The following is a 16,013-nucleotide window of genomic DNA, read 5'->3' on the forward strand; positions in this document are numbered from 1 at the left end:
ATGAGGTCATGGATTCAATCCCCAGTACCGCCATTAAAAATTTTTTAAAAATAAATAAAAAAGTAGTTAATTTAAAAAATAAAAAAATAAAATAAATAAGTAAATAAATAAATCTAATTATCTTCCCTCAAAACAAAAAAAAAATAAAATACCTTAGAAGGGAGGGTATAGCTCAGTGGTAGAGTGCATGCCTAACATGCACAAGGTCCTGTGTTCAATCTTCCCTCCCCACCCAGAAAAAAAGGAAAGAATCCATGAATACATACTGGGAATGAGAGAGAAAGAGGGAGAGGAAAGAGAGGGAAATGTCTTCCTTACAGTAGAATGCCATAGACTGAAATTTAAATGTGGAAAAAGTACTGGAATTGGAAAAATCATCATTTTTCAAACATCATGGTAAACACTGGCTCAGGCAAGAACTGTCAATGGATGCCAAAGCTAGAGTTAAATTTTGATTAGGAGCAGGATATTAATTTGGTCTTAAAATATCTCTATACAAATTGCTTATTAATCATAAGGGAAAAAATAATAACCACGCAGTGGAAAAAGTGGACAAGCTCGTGACTGACTAATCAAAACCCACCTCACCAATGAGGGTATGTGAAAACCACGCATCTTCAAAAGTGATACCCAGAGAAGGAGACAACATGGCTTATGCAGCATCCTGGCCTGGAATCCTTATTTGGCTCTAATCATAAGGAAACAGCAGGCAAATTCCAAATGAGGAATGTTCTAGTAAAAAAGGGAAGGGGGTGTTGATTGAATTCTCCAAAAATGTCAGTGTCACAGCAAACAAAGGCTCTGTGGAAATGCTCCAGATTAAATTATATTAAAAACACCCAATGACTAAATGCAGTAAGTCTTCCCAGACCGGACGCTGTACCAGAGATAAAATGAATGCTCCAAAGGACAACATTAGGTTAATCCGTAAGTTGGATCTTAGGTGGTAAATTAAATAGAAATGTGTTATGATTATGTAAGAGAATCTCTGTATTTTGGGGAAATATACACTGAACAATTTGGGGGGTAATAAGCCAGAATGTATATAATTTACTCTCAAAAATTTTAGAAAAACGTAGTGTGTGTGTGTGTGTGTGTGTGATACACATTATGCACTTAAATAGAGAGAGTAATTGATAAAGGAAATGGGATAAAATTTAAGGACAGATCTAAGTAAAAGTTCTATGTGTTTTCTTTGAATTAGTCTGATTCTTGAAATTTTATGCAAGTTTGAAGTTATTTCCAAGCAAATGCTTTCAGGCTACACTTGATAAGTCCCTCTCCGCCTCTGGGCATTTTGTCAACATGTGTCTGGGAGGCATCATAACCAAGGGGTATGTGTGTGTGTGTGTTTGTGTGTGTGTGTGTGTGTGTTTGGCTCCAGCCGGATAAAGCCATAAAAAGGAGCACTTAAAAACTATGGCGCTATTTTTAGAGGTTTGTGGTAATATGACTCACTATAAAATGCATTCCTCATTAAATATAGTGGCAGTATTATACAAAAATCATGGGTACTTTTGCTTTCATAACAGGAAAAGTGGAACCACACTGATAATGAGGAAGACAAGATAATTATTTCAGCAGGTGATACATATTGCTAGATTTGAAAAAGATTTTCAAACAACCAGAAGAGAGGAGGGGGGAAAAAAAAAAACGAGTTCTGCAGTATATAAAAATAGTCTCAGAAAATAATTTGGATTCTCTAATTATTTTTGATATAAGCTGGGTAGAAGTAGTCAGACTGCCTAGTTCAAATTCCAGTTTGCTACTTGCTAGCTGTGTGCCATTGGGCAAGTTACTTAACCTCTCAGATCCTCAGGGTCTTTAGCTGAAAAAATGGAGATAATAATTGAACATGCCTCAAAGAGTTGGGAGTAAGAAATAGGTGAATACATGTAAGAAATAAGTTAATACAAGTGCTTAGAACAGTGCTTGGCACAGGAAAAGCAGGATAGAATTGTCTTTTGTTATTATTATTTATCTAGTGATGCACATGATATTCAAATAGATCATTTGATTATAACTCAAAATAAAAAGAACTTCACAGGATCTCAGAGCTGTTGATGTTGATTTGCACACCAAGTGACTAACTTTATTAAGAATATTATTTTCATAAAAATAAAAACAATCAAGAAGCCTATTAAGATGAATCCACCGATACACTAGAAATTGACACAACATTGTAAACTGACTACACTTCAAAATACATATATATATATATATATATATATATGGAAAAAGACAAATCCACAGAAAAGCCATCAAACATTGCTACATAACTCTGCTAATCTCAGCAACTTTTTAAAAAGGCAATTGATGATTATCTACTCTAACCAAAACAAATCCTAAATAAATGCATTTAATCCCCAAAGGACGAGCACCTTACGTGATGTTAATTCTCCTAGAAGTCACCCTCCAGTGTGCTGGAGTTGGCTCCAATTGTCTCGTAAGACCTGATAGCTGGATTTTCAGGAATTCGGCAAGCTGTTTGTTAAACCCTTGGTAATGTGAAATCAGCTGTGGTGAGAATATTTACACCAGGGGAAAAAGCAAAACACAACCAATGAGAGATTTGTTCCTTGAGGAGATGGTTTTAAACACTCACTAGCAAAAGCACTGCCTAGAAGTAATATAGCACATGGATTTTATTAGTAAGTCTTAGTTTCATGTTGACTGGTATATTTCCAATTCTTGGCTAAAGATTTACCTGGTGATTTCTTTAAAAGACACTGGCTTAGCTTTTGGATAATTTCTTCTAAACATGGTGGTACATTCCCTAAATACGGCTGCACATTAGAATCATCTGGAAGTTTTTAAACATCCCAGTATCAAGACTGCACCACAGACCCACTGAGCCCTAATCAATGGGTGATGGGTGAGACCCAGGCATCAGCAGTTTTCTTAAAACACCCCAGGAAATTCCAGGGTGTGTCCAGGTTGCCACTGTGCCAAAGTTTTTCAAAATTAGACATTTAATGTAGTCTCTTATGTGGCTTTCAACTAAAGTGGAGTGAAAGGTCATCAAAGTCAGGAGTACCAAATGTCCCTAGGGTAACCCTCAGTAACAAAAAGTAGTGGAAATACTACCATAAAATCAACTCAGATGTAATCAAGTCCTTTGTTAGGGAAGCAAGTGTTTACCTCTTATCTTTGTTATTTCCATGGGAGGCAACATACTTGGCCGTTATCCATGACATATGGAAAAGTGGAGTTTTAAAAATAGCAAAATGTGGGTCAATAGGGAAAACAAAACAATAAAATAAGGATAAACTTTCACAAAATGTAAATCATCTTTCAGCAGAATTTAGAAAGTAAGGTCAAATTACTCAAATTTGGGACTAAATTTTGGAAAAGCGTTTTTCCTATTTTTCTATCGATTAAAAAAAAAAAAGATGAGTGATGGAATGGATAATTCTCAGGTCCCAGTTATGCTGATTGGAATTTGGGCACTACCAACTGAAGCATAAAATCCTCCCCTAAGTAACTGACTGTTGAGCAACAGCTTTAATTGGTCTACCAGTGCCAGGTGAATAACCCAGCAGGACAAAAGGATTGATGCTTCTGCAGTTAAAAGGCTTTGAAAACTGGATCTGTGACAAGTCTAAGTTTCACATTCATTAAAAAGACTGAATAATATCACTCCCTTGTTGAAAGTTGAGATGGACGTGAATTTTTGCACAATCTGGCCTTTGGTTTAGGGTACTCATTCTTGGTCTTCTACAATTGCATTTTTCAGATTATTAATGATGCATTAATTATACAGTATACATTATACAGTAATTATACACTGCATTAAGTTAAAGAGTGTACAGTAAGTCGATGATAGCATTCAACTTTAGGATTCACAGAGTAAATCACCAGCGGGCTTGTATTTCCCTGATGTAATTTGGAATCTGAAGAATATTTACTACCCTTAAAGCTGGTAAAAATTTAGATTTTTATTAATTTATTTCAGTCCCATCTTCCTCAGCTAGATCATATGCTGTTGAACGTAATATCACATAAGTTGCTTTGTGTCCATGAAAGCTTCCAGAAAATTGCTAGGTCACCGTGACTCTTAATGAAATACCTGACTGATATGGGAAGGCGCAGGCATATTTGCATATGTGCATATTTCCTGTGTTAGAGAAACAATGGGAATGTAATAGAAAGGATCCTGCAAGTACAGAGGAAAAGCAGATTGGAGCCTTGACTTTGCTGCTTAGAACCTGTGTAGCATTATGTCACAAAGTCTAACTTGCAATTCCCTCATTTGTACAATGGGGGTGATAATGGCCACCCTACACATTTGATGTGGGAGGACAAAATATGTGATGCCTATGAAAGCGCTTTGTAAAATGTAAAGCATTACTCATACGTAAACTGTTATTAGCATGTCTGTCCCTATGTCATACATAAACATGAATACTTACATGCAGGTATTTTTGTTTTTTGTTCTTGTATAACAGTGTTCCAAATAATGGCTGTGTATAAAACTGTATGTATGTATCAGGTTTGTAAATGATGAGTTGTAAAAAAAAATAAAGTGAATGATGTCAAATATACTGTCTTGATAGATTCCACTAATAAAGGGAATCAGAATAGATAAGATACCTGAGCATCTGAAGTCATGGGCTTGGATCCTGGTTCTACTGCCCCACAGCTGGGTGACCTCGTGAAACTCCTTTACCATTGCATGGTCCCCATTTCTCCATATTTTGTCTGATTTTTTCTTTTTTTTGAGAGGGAGGTGATTAAGTTTTTATTTATTTATTTACTTTAATGGAGGTACTGGGGATTGAACACAGGACCTTGTGCATGCCAAGCACACACTCTACCACTGAGCTATAACTTCCCCCCTCATTTCTTCATCTTTAAAAGGGGCTCTGATCTGGATGATCTAAGATCTGAATTATTTCTAAATTTTGGTTCATGATATAGCCTATAATTGGCCATTTAATATTAAAATAACCTTACAATGTATGCAAACTTTTCTATTTTTGATAGCTGCCTGCTTTCCAAACTTCAAGAAATTCCATGTAGACAGAGATAATAATTTTATCCCCCACCACCCCACCCTATTTCCCGTCCAGTGGATTCCTTATCATCTTTCAGGAGACATCAGTCCCCTGCTGAATTCTCTGACCTGTCTCGGAGGAGGAGAATTTAATAACTCCCTTCACTGTGTTACACAGCAATGTAGCACTTTATCGACAGCTACAATTCCAGTCTGAGAGCTCCATTGAAGACAATTTTAATTTAAAATATTTTGATTTAAAAAATTTCCAGCTCAGTGTTCAACTCGTAAAGAGGCTTTGGAAATGTTTGCTGAAGAAGTAAATGCATGAATGAGTTCCACTTTGCCAGCTCTGACCACAGTCCCCTGCACACAGAGCGGCCCCATCTATGCTGAGTTTGAAAATAAACAGATGGTTAGATTCTCACACAGCCTAGTCAAGGCAAATCCGTTTCTTAGGAATTCTACAGACAATGAAAAACAACGAGATGCCATTTTAACAGGCTGCCACATCTAACTTTCCCTTCTTTCCTCTTCACGTGGCTGGGTCTGGAATTTTCAACTATAAACAGGAAACCTGTCTGCTTCTCTGTTTCTCTGGTAAGTCACATGCATAACCCAGAGATAGTGAAATACCTGATTTAACAGATTTCCTGTTAAATTCCTGATCCCACAAGAAAGCCAAGGGATTTTTCTTGTTTAGAAATCATAAAAGACAGGCGAGTCCATGAATTGGTAATATGATTAAGATTTATTTCCACGTGTAACATGGAGTAGAGATTCGAACTACCATTTCCAATTGCACACTCAGTATCTAATATGTACAGAGTTCATGTTGATTTTATTTTTAATTTGTTATTTTTTTTGTTTTTGATTGAAGTATAGACAGTTACAATGTGTCAGTCCCTGGTGTACAGCACAATGTCCCAGTCACGCATATATATGCATATATTTGTTTTTCTATTCTTTTTCATTAAAGGTTATTACAAGATATTGAATAAAGTTCCCTGTGCTATACTGAAGACATTTCGTGTTGATTGTAGATTTTTGAATTGTTGATGCAAGTGCAAAAACATTTGAGTGGGAAGGACACAGGAAATAGTCAGAAAAGCACAGAAGAAAACTCCTTTCAGTTTTCTGTGTATTGGGGAACTGTGTCTAGAATTCCTGCAGGACACATCAGAAATCCACTCAGTCTTCCTGCTGACTTATGTCTATTTTATTGGGTCAGCTGGTAGATGTGTGAGGTCACTTTTGGTCAGACTTTTCTACAACCAGCGAATGTTTAAACTGAAGCATCTTTGCCTCCTTTCAGTCATCAGTAGGTAGTGGGTGAGAAATGGAGAGAAGGTATTTGAAATAAGTCCCACGGAAACACTGAAATAACTCACAGGTGAACAGAAAGGAAAAATAAATCTACCTGGGGAAAATAGAAAGAAGGCAACATCGTCAAATATTCCACTGAGTCTATCACTATTTGTAGTATTTACTCAGAAAGTAAAAGTACGATCCATAAGCTAGAAGAACATGAAGTAATTTCCCCTCCTCAGGTTTCTTGACCCCAAAAAATACAGTGATAAAATTATAGAAAAATTCTATACAGTAATTGTTAACAACACCACCTTGAACAAGCAAATCGCACTCTAAATTCAAGGGGCGGAGACATTCATTCAGCAAACATTCTTACTGAAGAAAGATGAAGGGGAAAAAGGTCCAGCCTTCAAGTAACTCCTCAGTGAGTGCAAGGCGCGGTGAGATGCGGAGGCAGATAACTGTTGAGGGAGGTCAGTTGAGAACAAAACTAAAACGTTAATGAGTTTCATGTTGTTCTTTGAGGATAGGTTTAAGGAAGGTAGTTGATAGGATCTGCTTAAGCACGAACGTGGAGTGGTGCTCCGCTCTACCATTCACTCTTCTTTGTTAAGAATGATACCAGAAGGGCAAAGACGCCACCTTAGACGTTGCCTCACTGCATTTCTATAGTGTGGGCATTCATAACACAACATAACATAACGTAACACAACAGTTCTCTGACGACAGCTGTGTGACAACTGCTGTGCGGCTCAGCAGGGCCCGCTGTGCAGGGTGAGCTACCTGCCTGCCTTGTGATCACTGAACGGGATGCCCTGGGGTCTCAACGCTCATGATAGTCTCCTACCTGCTTGGCTGGCTGTCTCATCACCAGTCATGACCAAGCAGATCTGGCAAGATCAGGGCTAAGTACAAGGGAACTCATTCTGGGATAAAAGGGACATCAGGCAGGGTCCCCCCCCCCCTTTTTTTTTTTTTTTTTTTGATAAAGTGGAAACCCTTATGACACTCAGTGTGGGTCCTTCCTGCTTTTACCAAATTATGTTGGTCTGGGAAGCCACTTAAGTACAAAGTTCAAATTCTGCTTTTTTAAATAGTCAACATGATTAGACATTAACTGAAGGAGTCAGTTAATGAGGAGGAGGCTGAACCAATATCAAATTATATTTTCAGTTTTTAAAAAAATAATTTAATTAAACTTACCCCTGCCACCTTACCTATGTACATTAATAGGATAGTTCTGGAAATGAGAAAAATCCTTTTTATATAACAATGCAGACTAAGTTGTTTTAGCTTGCACTTTTCAGTGTTTTAAAAATATTCTTTTTTTTTTTTTTTTAATGTCTATTGCCAAGCATCAGATGGAGCACAGGAAAGATTTCTTTCTGCCCACATTGAGAGTTTAAAGTAGGGTGCAGAGGGGAGAGTGTAGCTCAAACGGTAGAGTGTACTCTCAGCATGCCCGAGGTCCTGGGTTCAGTCCCCAGTACCTTCATTAAAAAAATCAATCAATCAATCAATCTAATGACCCCCACAAATTTTAAAAAATAAAAAAAAATTAATAAGCAGAGTGCAAATAACTTGACAGAACCCACAACACTTTGTGAAGAGCAGGTCCCAAGCAATTTAGTTCAGATAATTTGGTCCCTTACTGGCCAAAAAATCAAAGCACTTCCTGCAGGGATGCTATACCAACAGTGCTGAAAGATAAACTGAGGCATATTACAATTTTTAAGATTTTATTGGAGAAAAGTAGATTCTAATTGGGTAGCACCAAACTGGAAGTGGTGGGGAGCCCTCCACCAATAGGAGCTTAGAGAGAAGATGTGGAAGCAAAGTGAAGAAAGCACTTGATTGGCTGTAACTTAACCACTTGCCTTCTTTGGAGAAGCCCAGTTGGCTGTTCGTGATGGGGTGTCCTTAGGTTCCGATTTCTTAACCTTGAGATGTTTACAGGTTTAGCCTGTTTTGTTTACATGGGCTGCTAAGACATTAGAACCCCCTCAGTCGAATGGTCCCTTTGTTTAATTAATTTAACCACATATATGGAATGAAGGAGAGGGAAAAATTAATTTAAAACGGTTTAGGATGTTTTTAAATAGTTTTGGGAGGAAAGTTGTGGAAATTTCTATCACTTCTCCTGAGTAACATAAAGAGCAATTTTAGTAGGCAATTTCCCCTTTTCTATTTTACTCTGCCTAGGTAAAGAAAGTTAAATAATAATTTATTGAGTTTGTACTATGAACTAGGCACTCTGCTTGGTGTATTGTATACATAATCCTACTCTATTCTTACAATAACCTATCAGGTACGTCCTTGTAAAGAATTCCTGCTTTATAATAGGGCCACTGGGGCATAGAGTGGTTAAGACCTTGTTCAAGGTCATGCAACTGTCAAGTAGGAATTTGAATCAGGTAAGCTTCCTCAAAGCCAGTGCTCATAACCACCACGCATACAGCCACATACTAGGTTTCTCTCATTTGCCTATCAAATATGATTACTAACTTGCATTTTTTAGTCAGTTTAAGCTAAGCTGAACTATAAAATAGCTTAAATAGCTTAAGCTGAGCTATTAAAAACACTTTCAAAAATTTTGTACTGTTTGATTCTTTTCTACTTCTAGAACTAAGTTTAAGAAAATTTTCAAAATGTGTCAGTGAGAGAAATAAAGGAAAAAACAGATTTTTAGAACATTTGTATAAGAGTATATTATGCAGCAATTTCAAATAATGACATAGGTCTATAATTACTGACATGGAAAGTTGACCTCCACATATGTAGTTGAGATTCACTTACAAACTGAATTCTTTTCTGATTTCCTTTTTTAACATAAAACAACAAGCCAAAGAACCCTATCAGTTATTGGTGTAAAATAGATATTTCACTGAATGTTCCCCTGTAGGGAATTTTAACCAAAATTCTGGTGATCCAAGTGGAGTGACTAGGTAAGCAGCAAATCTTAGACAATGGTGCCTATGCAAACTTTATGCCTTTTTAGCTATATTACAAATCATAACAGCACATTTTTAGGAGTGGTTATTTTGGTAGCCAACAAAGAGCCAAGATGTGAAGGAAAAGCTGGGCTGGGCTAACAAGATAACTCACAAGTCTAAGTATTGGAATACTGATCTGAGTTCTGCTGGACTAACTTGTAAATCTAAGTTAATTAATGTTGGTTTGCTGTTCATGTTTTTTGCTAGCCAGCTGGATTTTCAAAGACACATATCTGGCTTTGGAATGTTGTTTTGCTGCCTCCCCACCTCCACTTTTGTGATGATAATGCTGCTAAAGCTGTTCCATGCCTATTGGCCGAATACCCCAAGCTTGTACTTTACCCTATAAAACCTCATGCGCACGTCTTGGAGGTGCTCAGAGCTTCGGAGCAGAAGCCCCTTTGAGCCCGCCGGCGTAATACATCTGAGTACTCCAACCCTCCGAGTGGTGCTTGTTTCTTTGCTGGCCTGTCGTTTCCGTAACAAAGACAGCACTTTATCTCAAAAAAAAGGGCAATGGTTGCATATTTGAACTGGCTCAAGAACACATATATACCATAAACCTAAGCCTTTACAGAATTATTGCAGTATTTCAAGAATTTCATCATCGGCCCTTTGTTTGGAGTCATTTGTCATAAAGTTATTTCCTTCTTGACTTTTCCACCCCTTTTGAGGGCCAGCTTTTACAAATAGCTATAAATCAGAGGCATCAACTCAGAAACACGGAAAATTATTCTCACTCATGGCAGGCCACCAAATCACTGTGCAAATGCCAGAAGGAAGTCATTTGGTTCTAAATGTGAATGACAAGGATTTTAGTTCACAATGTCCAATCAAGACATGTTATCCATTATCCTAGAGTCCCAAGAGTATACTCTTTAAATATGGCTAAGTTCACAGAGGTTAATGATCTTATCTTCACTGGATCAGCTCCCAGTTGGCAGAACACAGACTGCTTCTTCTACAAACTGAATTTCCCGTTTGCTCCCATGTAGGTAGAAGATCACAAGCAGGGCTGGCATGTTCCTAATTGTGCCACAGTTTCTTCTATGTATCTCTTGTGCTAAATTAACTCCCTGAGAAATACGCTTAGTTAAGAACAGCAAACCATGCTCAGATACTTAACAGTATTAGCAGAAAGATTTCTTAAGCTACTATTACATTAACTCATTTCACCAATATGATACCAAGAGGCAAGGATGGAGGACACAAAGGTTCTGCCTTCATCACTCCCCTCCCTTGTGTTACCTCCTCCCATTTCCTCATTCGTTTTGATCCCTTGAAACTCAAAGTGCAGTCAGTCTATGGAAAAGCAGTTTGAGCTCCCCTAGGAGCTTGCAGAAATGCAGGCTCTCAGACCCCACCCAGATCTACCAGATCAGAACCTGTACTTAACAAGACCTTCCAGGTGATTCTTGTGCCCTCCTAAAGTATATTTCATACTGCTGACAGAGAAATTTAGAACATTAATCTTTTTTGATATTTTCATCGCTAAATCTCCACAACATCTGAGAAATTAACAATCTAGAATCAACCCTCTTCCCTGAAGCCAATGTAAGACAAATAAATAACAATCGACATTTAAGCTTTTACAACCCACAAAAGACTTTCATAATAATATCCATTTGATGCTTGCAAGTATCTTTGATACACAGGTAGGTGTTACAATTCTCATTTTATAAGATTAGGAGATTACGGCTGTTGAAAGTTAAGTGATATGTTCCCAAATCACACACAACCAGTTTTCTGACTCCAAGTTTAGTGCTCCTTTTGCTACTATGCCACTATGATCGGACATAAGATCTAAAAACAGAAAGGCAGGTGAGGAGAGGAAATCTAGGACACAAAATAGATGTAGAAGTCACTGGGAAAAAGTTGATGGAAAATTGATTACATAATTTGTGGCCACCTTATCTAAGATTTCATCCCCCGAGGAAAGGGATGTATAAATAAATCTATTAGATTTTCTTGAAGATATTCAGCCTCTTCCTGATCAGAAGCTAAACATAATCATGAGCAAGGGACGACAGGAAGACAAATTGTGCTCCTCTAAGTGCTTTCCCTCCCGGCAGTTCTCACAAGCACATCAGTAGGAACCAGCTGGGGGGCAGGCAGTCAAACTGCACAGCCCCGCCCTTAAGTCTTCTAGGAAATTTTCAGCACCCCTTTCTACCTAGTCCACCTCAGTTTCACTTCAGACAATCAGATAGGCTATGATCACTGTCTTTTCTGAAGATATTTCTTTCTGGGTAAAAGCCACCTTTGCTTTATTTATATTTCTGCATTTGTCCAAGTTTTTCCAAACATAGATTATCCTTCCCACATAGGAAACTTGCAACTTCACTTTTTGGAAGTTCCTCATTGGGAAAAGACAAGCAACTATTTCCAAGAGAAGTTTCTCTTCCAGAGCCATTGCCAGGCCTGGTCACTGACCTGCCTGAGCTGACAGCTCACGTCCCACCAGGTATGAGAGCCACACGGCTCCGGCGAAATGTCAAATCCTTCCCTGGAAACCGTAGCCTCTGTGCCTAGGGGTTCTGTTTCAAACTGTACTCACTCCTTGGGCAGATCATCCATTAAAGGACAAAAGAATCAGAACATCTTTAAAATGACACATTTCATTATGAAATCTCTTTCGTCTCTCCCCTCTTCCCCCCTGAGAGTTTCAAGGTGAAAGGTGATTTGACCATTTAGGAAGTTACTGAGTGAGTTTGGGAATGCAAACCTTCTTGATAAAAATGTTTTCCTCAATATCTGAAGAAAGGGTCAGCACACAAAAGCGGTGGTCAAGGTTCCAAACCATATCTTAAGCCTCTGTAAGTGAGGGGATGCCCTGAAAGCACGGAAGGGCTGACGCACAGCAATGTGCTTGCTAGACGTGATTTCCCGACGTAGCCGGACAGGACTCCCTGGGGGTTCAGGCTGTGAGAGCGCCAGACACTCAAGATGGAGAAAACAATCCTGCTGTAAATCCAGTGGAACTAGGAATGGGTAATTCCTCCAATTAGGAATTAAACACATTCCCCGTTCAATATGGGAGAGACAGCATTTCCATTAAATTAAAGCGAGATCTGTTTTAGGAACACTCAGTTAAAAACTGGAAACAGCTAGGATTACTTAGATAAGCTTAAAAATGAATCATGTCCTAGGATTTTTACTCTTTACATTTCAGTAATTTGTTCTATACGCTATTGAAATACGTTGTTCTAGCAGCTTCTATATATTTGATCGCAGTCATCAAGGCTTTGGTACCTGGTGTTGGTCTGCTTTTTAATGATGTTATTTAACTAATTCAAAAAATAATGGAAGCTACACTGAACATGAGGCAGCTTGGGTCACCATTCTAAACTAGGGAGACTTTTCAGAGGACCGTGCCACAAACACGGTGGTTCTTATTGTTAACCTTACCATGTATGTTGAACATGTCAACATATTTTCTGCCCCAGATCTTTGTTTCCATGTCTGCAATTACCTTCTCCCTCTTCTTTCCCAGTCTGGTGACTTCTCCTCAAATCTCTGCCTTAATGATGTCCTTTAGAGACACCTTCCTGGACCACGTTATTTGAAGTCGAGACCCCTTGTTATTCTTATTAGCCTCTGATTTAATTATTTTAGGGCTTTTACTATTTGTTATTCTGTGTTTTGTTTACTGGTTTATTTCCTGTCGCCCCAGCAGCATGCAGAGTCTTAAGGGAAGGAATCTTGTCTGCCTTTATTATCTTTGCATATCCAGCTTCCGGTCCAGAACAAAGTAGATGCTCAGTAAATACATGTTGAATGAATGGCTGGACGTTGGACTTTTTCTAATCTGTTTAAAGCTTTAATCATTTTCTGGCTCCATTTTCTTCATCATTCTAGGTATCAGAAAAGCAATCATTTAAACCAACATAAGAGGAGTGGTCATTTTTATTTCATCAAGACTCCTTCCCTTAAATCACACTACTCAGGTCCCACCACTTTTAAGAACGTCCTTAACTAGAGAAGTAACCTTCAGTAAGGCATCAGATCAGCCTCCATTCCCCTAAGTGTCTGAAACTGTGCAAATTACATCAACATGTAGTTCTGCACACAATGCAGGAGCCAAGTGGCCGTGCATATTGCAGTATGACTCAAACTAATCACGATTGTATGTTGGAGTGTCAGTTTTATGCGGTGTTGCACTAGAAGACATTATCAAACTGTTCATTACAAATTCTTCCTTTACAGTCCTTTCCCTTAGAGCAGAGTCACTCACCCAAAGCTTTAAATCTTCTATGATAGTTCTTAAACTTTCCTGGGTCAGCGCTCCATTGAGAAGCTGATGAAAAATATAAACTCTTTACCACAGAAAGGGATGTACATATGTTTACACTCATAAAACTCTCCACACCATTTCAGTGCATTCGTGGACCTCGCCTGTGCAATGGGCTCCAGCAGATTACATCCACCCAAAGGGTTTTCATGCCTTGGCTCCATTTTAGACACATAATTAAAGGCTGGTGAGAAGGCAAGTAAATGTTTCTGCTCCTGCTCTTTGTAGTCTTTCCCAGTAACTGAACCACTGGAACAGAACAGCAGGGTGGAGTCCATACCTGATAACCCAGCGCAGGAAAAAAGCTGTCATTTCTGGAATTTTTCCACAACCTGGGAGAACTAGTGTAGAACCAATGAATTGGCTGTTGGCCAATTTTTATCTGAACAGAACCTCAGGCTCAGGCATGCTTTTTCAGGAGATAAAATAATGCTGTATCATTTCTCTACTAGCTCACCATGATAATTTCCAGATTTGATTTCCCAGAAACAAAAGTGTGTGAGATATTTCTCCCGCTAAGGCTAGATTAATATAGAATTCCAAAATTTACGTTCCCTAGAGGGTAATGGAGAAGCAGGAACTATTCAAAAATAATTTTTGTAGCGTTTAAATATCCCACCCACTTCCGTCTGGAACCGCTGTTCTCTTCGAGCATGTGTTGTGATTCACCCTTTGACCCAGAGTCTACCCCCTGCCACAGGGCTTGATTGTGCCTGGATTTCTCCTACAAAGTATCCTTTTGTGATGAACCAATAAGAGAGGGTCAAAGGGCCATAAAGAGACTATGGATCCATCTAATTCACTATTAACACTCATACTGAGGACTGGCCTTTGGTGGTGGAGGGGTTTGGGGGAAGGTGAGGTTTCTGGAGATTTAAAATTCACTTCGAAGCCCCCACATTGGAGGTGAGCTCTTGCTCCTGCCAACTGTATCTGGAGTGTCTCAGTTCATAAACAGAAGAGGTTCTATCTGTTGATTGGATGATTTCCATGCCACTGCTGAGAAGAAGTCTAGAAAACACAGAAGAAATTTGGCACGCTTTTTCTTTTCCTACCATTTTGAGAAAATATATCAATGTTGCCTTCCCAAATGCCAAAAAAGTGTCGAGCGCCTACATCTTACTGTTTTAAAGATTTCCTTTGTCTGTCTCATTTTATAGTCACATCAGAAAGTATTTCCATTTCATTTTTTTGTTTTGTTTTGTTTGTTTAGGACTTCGTTGCTTACCTATTTTATCTATAGTAGTTTGCCATTTGTTTTGTCTAATAACACCACCACAAGTCAATTTCTCTGTTTCCCTCTGACGACTACCCCATCTCTACCCTGTGTCTTCTGATCAAGCAGCCCTATTAGCTCTTTCAATATACAATCATCCTCCGAGCTCTAGTCACTCTGCATCTGTAAGGACTGTAGGCCATCTCTCAAAAGGTGAGATAATAAAACCTTGACTCTCTTCCCTTTGGTTCAGGAAAACATGCCCGGAGTTACGCAAAACCCCAGAGGACTCTTTAAAGCTGTCTGCCAGAAGTCATCATCATCTGCCCGGTTGAATTCTCAGCATCCCTCATCGCATCAGGCAGGCGGGAACAATACCCCCGCAGCTGCAGAATCAAAACACACTCCTACTGTTTTTTGTTATTGTTCAAAAATAGTAAAATGAAAACAAAACAAAACAAAAGGCTGTGCACAATGTAATTTGTCAAGGGAGAAGGGAAGTTTGAGAAGAAACTTGTATTATAATCGTGCAGGGGGCCTCATACAGTCCTTCAAACACTCAGTCTTTTTTGTGTGTTTAAATAAACTTCAGAAAGGATCATCAGTTCATAAAACTTGCATCTTTAGGCTCACACTTACCATGTCCCCTCTTTTTTTCTGACCATATTCATTCATTCTCCCATTCACTCTTCCCCATTTTTTAACCTCAGCATCTAATCTAGCACTGAAACCTGTGAGTTCTTTTAATTACTTTGTTTGACCAGGAAAACATAAGTGCTACTCGGAGAATATCCCCTAAGTGCCTCTATCTTATATTCCCTGTCCCCCAAAAACAAATTCTCAAGAAAACTAAGTGAAAAGGGAGTTTAAAACATTTTAAAATGGGAATCTGTGTTTAAGGTATTCCATATACTAGCATGTGATAAAAAGTGTGACATTGGTTTTGTTAATTTAAGATCAATTGAGAAATAGTTTTGTTTTAATTTAATAGAGTTTAATTAATAAAATCAGCTTTTATTTTATTTCAATAGCTTCAAAAATTAGGTTTCCGGAAAGTAAGGCATCGCCTTTCACATTCTCAGTTATGTTCCTGGAAGTTTGACAGCCTGGGTCTTATGAATTAGATAAATGACATGATTTTTCAAAATATTCATTGCCTGATTTTATTTGGGCTTCTCTGGATTTATTATAGGACCTACTAATGAA

The 16,013-nt window shown here is 38.4% G+C and overlaps 1 long non-coding RNA gene across 5 annotated transcripts in view; it reads right to left on the minus strand.

The window, feature by feature from the left end:
- The window catches only part of LOC116660539, a 98,829-nt gene that overhangs the window by 56,686 nt on the left and 26,130 nt on the right, over positions 1–16,013 (minus strand). Inside the window, exon 4 of one of the 5 annotated variants that reach the window (XR_004316132.1) lies at positions 12,099–14,602. The exons of the other annotated variants lie outside the window; for them this stretch is intronic. This is a non-coding gene — a long non-coding RNA (uncharacterized LOC116660539). Of the gene's footprint in view, positions 1–12,098; positions 14,603–16,013 lie in introns of those variants that run through there. 5 annotated transcript variants of the gene reach the window in all.

Source organism: Camelus ferus, chromosome 29 (assembly GCF_009834535.1).
Source record: "Camelus ferus isolate YT-003-E chromosome 29, BCGSAC_Cfer_1.0, whole genome shotgun sequence".
NCBI classification, from domain to species: domain Eukaryota; kingdom Metazoa; phylum Chordata; class Mammalia; order Artiodactyla; family Camelidae; genus Camelus; species Camelus ferus.